This window comes from Gekko japonicus, unplaced genomic scaffold (assembly GCF_001447785.1).
Source record: "Gekko japonicus isolate JY-2015 unplaced genomic scaffold, Gekko_japonicus_V1.1 scaffold1063, whole genome shotgun sequence".
In the NCBI taxonomy this organism is placed as follows: domain Eukaryota; kingdom Metazoa; phylum Chordata; class Lepidosauria; order Squamata; family Gekkonidae; genus Gekko; species Gekko japonicus.
In genome coordinates, this window is record NW_015166455.1 from 451,921 (window position 1) to 459,316 (window position 7,396).

Below are 7,396 nucleotides of genomic sequence, written 5' to 3' on the forward strand. Positions count from 1 at the left end.
ATTGCCATTCTTCTATCCCCTCTTCTTAAAGATTTTCTTCCTCTCTAAAAAATCTACCATTGAATTAGCCCTGTTCAATTTATTTATCAATTAAAATCCCCAATGTAAACAAAAAAACCCCCACTTATCAACTTTCTTTTAGTCTCAGCCAGTGTTCTCTCTAAGCTGAGTTAGTGTGAGCTAAGTCACCGTTTTTTAGCCTCTGGCTCACACATTTTTGTCTTAGCTCAGGAAGGATGGCTCCAGAACAAAGTAATTTATGCAGCTGCCAAATCGTTCGCTTACAACTTTAATGCCCGGAGCTCACAATTTTTGCTCACAGGACTCCACAGCTTAGAGGGAGCATCAGCTAGGATGTTTATTGCTCAATGTTGGAAGAATGCTAAAGGGATTTCCTTGGATAGGTGGCTCACTAAATTAAGGAATACAGTGGCACTTGAAAAATTAACAACTAAGATTAGATTAATTCAGGGGAGAAAAAAGAAAGATGATTTTAAGATAATTTGGAATAGTTTTATAATTTATGTAATAGAATTTCCAGTGTATAGCCCATTAAAAGAATTTTCATTAATGGACGGAGACCCTTACCTGAAAATTTCAATAAGGCATTGAATAGTTATATTAGAAGATACTATTTTTCAAAAATGGAATCAATGAAAATTATGTAAAATCTCAGCTTGAATGGAAGCTTTTTTGGGTTTTTTTGGTTTTTTGGTTGGAATATCACCATAACATGATGGTATCATCTCTTATATTGGATATGAGGTTATCAGGTGGTTTTGTTATATTTTGTTTTATTGTTGACATTTGTTTTGTGTGTGTGTAAATAAAACATTTAAAAAACAAATGTGGAAAACAAAATAATGGCTCATAGACTGGAAATATTCAATGTCCAGTTCTGAAAAAAAGGAAATGTGAAAGGCTGCAGCAACTATCGGACCATTGCATTAATTTCTCATGCAAGTAAAATGATGCTCAAACTCTTACAACAAAGTCTGTTTCTATATATGGAATGAGAAATGCCAGATGTTGAAGCTGGATTCAGAAAATGAAGAGGCACTGGAGTGCATGTTGCAAATTTCCCTTGGTTATTGGAACATATGAGAGATTTGCAGAAGAAAATCAGCTTGTATTTCATAGATTATGGCAAAGCTTTTGTCTGTGTGGACCATGGCTTTAAAGGAACCTGTAGCCTGGATAAGAGGCTACTGTTAGGACAAAATATGTAGAATCAGAATGGTTTCCAGGTGGCAAAAGTGTCGGACAAGAATGTATTTTATCTCCGTATCACATATAGCATATATCGCATATAGACACAATCTATATGCACACACAGTGCAGTTCTAAACAGACTCATACCCTTCTATCTCCATTACAGTCCACTGCTTAGAGTTGCACTGTAAGAAACTGAAATTCTTGGATAAGAATGGGGGACAGTGGCTTAAAATGTATAATAGATGGAAGGAGACCTTGCATAATCTCTGGGTCTAGTCAATGTTTGGATGGCAGACCTCACGGGAACACCATGTTCCATGTGGAAAAAGAGAAAGGGAACCCCAGAAACAGCATTTGGGGGCTCTTTGGGTTGCAATGGGAGAAGAAGTCCAGAAATTCTCAATCTGTGGGCAGAAATCTTTCCATTCACAGAAAAGTTCCAGTGGGTCCAAGCTTTCTCCTCTTCCATCATGGGAGGCAGGTATTTCCTGCTTCATGGGTAGAAATCCTTCTGTCCATGGAAATGGTCCAGTGGCTCCAAGCCAGAACATTTTATGGATCCCAGTAATCTGCCTGAAGTAAACTTAGGCTGGAATCCTAAAAACACATTCCTGGGGATAAAACCCATAGAATAAAATGGGACTTACTCCATGCAGTGCAGTGTTAATATCAGTAGGCCCCATGATTGATTGCCATAGATGCATTACTTGGATACAGCTGTTGTGGTGCATCTTTTAGAGCCACTGTTACCTCAAATGCTATATTTGTCCAAAAAGGCCGTCTCCTGTTTATTAGGGGAATTAGCAAGGAGACAGGAAAGCTTACAGGAGGGAGGTAACTAGTGAGATTCTCCACCTATGTTTTACAGGAATCTTTCCCTTAGAGAAACTCTCAGAAATGAACCAGGAAGTGGCTTAACCAAAAGGGTTGTTTTTATTTAAAGAAGAAATCCTAATAAAATGCGGATATATAGAAGTAAAACACACATTACAACATACACACAAGTAATCAAAATACAGAAGTGAGCAGGAATAATAGGATGTTGTTGGGGGTTATAATTCCCATTTCAGATATGCAAAAGTCCATGGAGGCTTTGAAGATGAAAAGGAACCCAAATGAATTTGGGGGTGTCCTGTCAGTAGGTGCCCAGGACAGACACACAGCAATTGGAGCTATGGCTGCCTAGTTATAGAAAAAATTGGACTTGAGGACATGCTAGTGCGCCTGCCCCTTGAAACAATGTGCTGAAGGGATTAACTGGGACCAGAACAATGTGCAGGGGAGGCTCTGAGTACGGTTCTCAGAAGAAGATAAAGATGTTATCATATTTTGAATCTGTGTGGATGAATGGATTTCCTGGTGCAAACAGGAACTGCTAATGTTTCTGCTGGAATGTGGCTAGGAATGTCAAAAGTTAATGATCAACTGGATACCTGATTGCTGGAGAGAAAAGGCTACCCAGTTGTGTGAATAGCCTATTGACTGGGGTGATTTGAAGAAGAAGAAGAGATTGGATTTATACCCCACTCTTCACTTGGAGTCTCAGAGCATCTTACAAACTCCTTTACCTTCCCCTTCCCACAACAGACACCCTGTGAGGCTGAGAGAGCTCTTTCAAGAACTGCCCTTTCAAGGACAGCTTTTGCCCAAGGTCATCCAGCAGCTGCAAGTGGAGGAGTGGGGAATCAAACCCAGTTCTCCCAGATTAGAGTCCACACTCTTAACCACTACACCAAACATCTTTGACCACAAAGGGAAGAACCAGGTGTTGGAATCTTGCATTCTGGAGGACATCTACTTTCCTGTGGGCTCTATTACATAGAGAAATATCTCATTGTTCTGGATTGGGGGGGGGGACTGTTAGTTTGACCGATTTCCTAAAGCCACCACCCCAAAATAGCAAGCTCAGACTTGTTCTTTGCTGCTAGGAACCATTTTGTTTGGTTCTGCTCCATCTTGGTTTGGTGTCCATTTCTAGGCCAGACATGGCTAGTACTCACACACAGAAGGTGTTGGGGGGTAAAAGATGATAAGGGATATTTTATGCCAGTTGCTCCCATTTTGCATAGGCACATAGTGGGCCTTATACCACCTTTTAATCACCTTTCTTCTAGAGTGTCCAAGTATTAAGACAATCTCTATAGTTTCAGGCAAGAGATACAGTTGGTTGTTTGGGGTCTTCGAACTGAATCCCTGTTTCTGGTGTGTGTTTGTAAAACTAAGGATATAAAGTGAGCAGCAGGCCAGAACTATTTGAGATAAAGTAAGTAAAATATTGCTGGAAAACGCTTAAGAAAGAACAAATCTTTCTGGTGGCATAGGTTCTACATTTGATAAGGCACCACTGATTTGAGCATGAAGCATATGGAGCCTTAACTGTGGCCATTTGAATGAAATGCATGCCTTCTTGATCCCATGTCTGACCTCCCATACTTTATCTTCTGAGAATCAGCTTTGTGGTGTTAATTATGGGGTAAGTAAGCAGTTACTTCCTAGCACAAATCAGCCAAAGTCCAGGTTTGCTGCAGAGGTCCTAGAGATCATAGTTCTGTGTTTCTTCAGGTTTCAATTTACCAGGCTCAAAACACTTAAAAGCACATGAAGGAGAGGTTGGGGAGTGATCAGTTTACAATGACCTGGGGTTTCACAGCCTCTGTCTCTTAAAATGACAGCCCATGGAACAGTCTTCACGGCAAACACATTTCTACAAACTAAACTTTAACGTCTTTGCCATTTCTTGGCAGCAAACAGAATGTGGTGAGGTGCCATTCTTTAACCTGAAACATATTTACTTGTGAGTAATCACCGCTGAAACTTGTGAGATGGAAGAGTAATCATTTGGCTTGAAGACATTTTGGATGTAGCACACGTCTAATAGTCCCTTTGAGTATGCGGGCTAATGAGTATGCACTCTAGAAGCGATAGTACTTGCCTGAATTTAATAAATCATGCTTGTGTATGCCTGTAGTCATGCAAGTATTTGAACTGCAAGCTTAATAGCTGGAATTAACAGGCAAAGAAGATCGGTAGGACAGGGTCTGTTTGAGGATTTCCCATTTGAACCACCTGGCTAAATGAAGGATAATAAATCACAGGAACCTTTCAGAAAGTTTTGTAGTCTACCTCTGAAATATGTTCATGACCATAAATATGTTCATGCCCTGTAGAAGAGAGAATTGCAAAAATTTCCAGCTAATAGTACAAACCACTTTTTTAATATCAGTTTAATATCAGTATTGTGAGAGACTGAACAAGAGGAGATAAGACATCCTGTTCAGGGGTCTTAAAATGTACATTTTATAGACAAGTCAGGCATGCAGAAAAGGTCATAGACTGACAATGTGGGTTTTTCAGTGACGAGACGAATTCAAATTTTAAGAGACTGTTTGTGCTGATCAGAGATTCATTGAACATGGCTCAGATGGTGATTAGAGGAAGGGTTGTTTTGAAAGGGTGATAGCAAAAATCTTTGAATTTACTTTATTTGACCACAGAGTTTGTTAGATCGCCGCTAACAAAGATCCGGAGAGTGATTTCAACAAAGTGAACAGCTTTATTGTAGATACGAACAAGCGCTTGCAATAAGTTATAACCAGAACAGTTTAACATCGGGAGCTAGGCTTCTTTTAAACGTTCCCGGGCTAACGTAGCCACGCCTACTTACAGATAACAACCAATGATGTTGTGTAGATAAAGTCCAATGAGTGTTCTTCCCTCGCAGGGAATTAGTCCCGTTCTGATTGGTCGCTGTTGTGGGCCGACCAATGATAAGTTAGCTCGGAGGAGCCTTCCTTGTCTCTAGCTTAACATTGAAAGTGAATGTGGTGATTCACATATGTCTTTTCCGAAGACACCACAGAGTTGTCAGCATGGAAGCTACAGTGGCGGACCCTTGGAGCTGCTCCATGCTTGGAGCAGCTTCCAAGAGCCACTGGTGCTGCAGCTGGGCTTCTTGGTGAGTTGCACTGGATGGTAATGGAGGGGGATAGGACCCCCTGTGCATTCTGCAGGCCCCCACTTGTTTCCTGCTATTGGTCTCATATGTTTTGCTTTGCAATTTTGCACAATACTTTGGGCACCAATATATAGAACAGCAGTTTTAAAATTTTGATAACAGAAAAGGAAAGAAAGCAAAGATCAGCTGGTCTGGAGGCTCCTTTCCACTCCTCTGTGTGGTATATCACTTGGGGGCGGGGTAGTGTAACCCATATCATTTTCACTTTAACATATTATTTTATTTCTATTATAAGATTGAAAAAATTATGGCTTAGGCAGCAAAAGGTCACAGAGCATGGGCGGTTAGTCAGGTTGCTCACATATTACCAGCTGCAAGAGCCCCACCGCCCTCAGTCAGTCTGGTCTGCAACAGGAGAGGGAAGGCCCAGAGCTTGACTGAGGCAACTACTGATTTCTTTGTAGGTATGCGATGGGTCCAACCAGGGAGAAATTGCCTATTAGATTTTCCCCTTTAAGAGATATTATAAAGAGAGGGTTTCTCAAGCTGTTAGCTGAGTTGTGGTTAAAGATATGGTTTAAAACTTCTTCCCCTTCATAAGTCAGTCAGGCCTGCAGCAGGAAAGAGAAGGCCCAGAGCTTGACTGCTGATTCCTTTGCAGGCCCAAGACAGAGACCTAAAGCATCAAGAGCAGCAGCAGGAGCCATTGAGCAGCACACAGAAGGAGCCCTGCACTCGTTTGAGAAAACATTTTGGGCTTGCTGTTGTCTTTGTGTTACCTGATACCATTTGTTAAGACTTGCTTTTGCTACAGAGTGCTTTTTCTGAAGGGCATTGAAGATCTTGTCTCTGCAAATGCTGCTATGTTCATAGCCATTAGGATTCAGTTTTACCTGTAGCTGTAAAGTTGGGCTTACGATAAATGTCTGTTACCTTGAAAACACCTTTAATGTTTTCCTTTTTGAAGCAATTTCACAGTTGTTTGCCAGCCACAAGGGTGCTGTCATTTATTGACTTGAATCCCCACCCCCAACTCTCTGGTTGGAAAGTTAATTTAGGTCCCTGCCACATGGCAGGAAAGACATCGGCCAAAGTGTGGCAAATCAGAGCCGCACCAAAGTAGAGACGCCGCGGCGGGATCCCACGGATCCCCTGAGCCGCGGCGCCATTGCTCCCTGGCACGATCAGATGCCGGGGAGGAAGCTACCGTTGGGAGGGGGAGCCTGCCGAACTGCGCATGTGTGAGCATGCGCAGTTCGGCCAGGCGCCGGGGATGCGCTGGCGGAAGGATGCGCTTGTGATCCCACGGCCGGCTTTGATGCGGCCTTCCCAGACGAACCACCATGGTAGGTGGGTCATTTTTGCTGCGGGGTTTTGGGCGGAAGGGCCGGATCGGGAACGGGCGTGCAACGCTTCCCAGATGTTGCGGTGGGATCGCGTCCGTTTGCTGCGGCCCCGATCCGTCCCTCTCCCGGCCCAAAACCTCTCGTGTGACCGGGGCCTACGTAAAGAGATCTATGTAGCCAGGATTTTGCTGGGTTAAGAGAACCATGCAGAAACCCGTGTTCCTGTGGCAAGCGACTGCACATGTTTTTTCATATAAAATAGCAGTCATGACAAAAAGGTTAAAGAAGCCCTCCTGTGGTGACCATTTTGTATGCAAACACCTACTGCAGGTGGAGGGGTTTAAATAAGCTGGTTGACAAACTATGAAGGGAAGGCATAAGCAAACATACAGCAACCTTTTAACTAGAGCTTTACTCTAGATCAGGGGTGTCAAATATGCGGCCCGGATTAGGCCCCCAGAGGACTTCTATCAGGCCTGCAGTGGAACTGGCTGGCTTCTGCTGCTTCTTCCAGTTCTGCCGCTGCTGCGTCATTGTAGGTTTGCAGTTTGCAGATGCACACCTGAACAGCATACTCAAGATTGCAACAGCACAGACATTTCGATGCAATAATTGAGAGCAAGAGGTGTCAGTTATCAGACACTGTTCAATAAACAAAATATTGCAAGAGTGCTAATGTTTTAAGCATGTTTTTATTTTAAGTAAAAAAACCCACGTTCGTGTCCTTTCGAAAGTTTATATCTCCTCTACCTGGCATTACATTTTATGACACACATGGCCTGGCCCAACAAGGTCTCATATATGTCAGATCCGGCCCTCAGCAAATGAGTTCAACACTCCTGCTCTAGATTCTCTCTCTCTCTTTTTCTTGAGGGAAAAG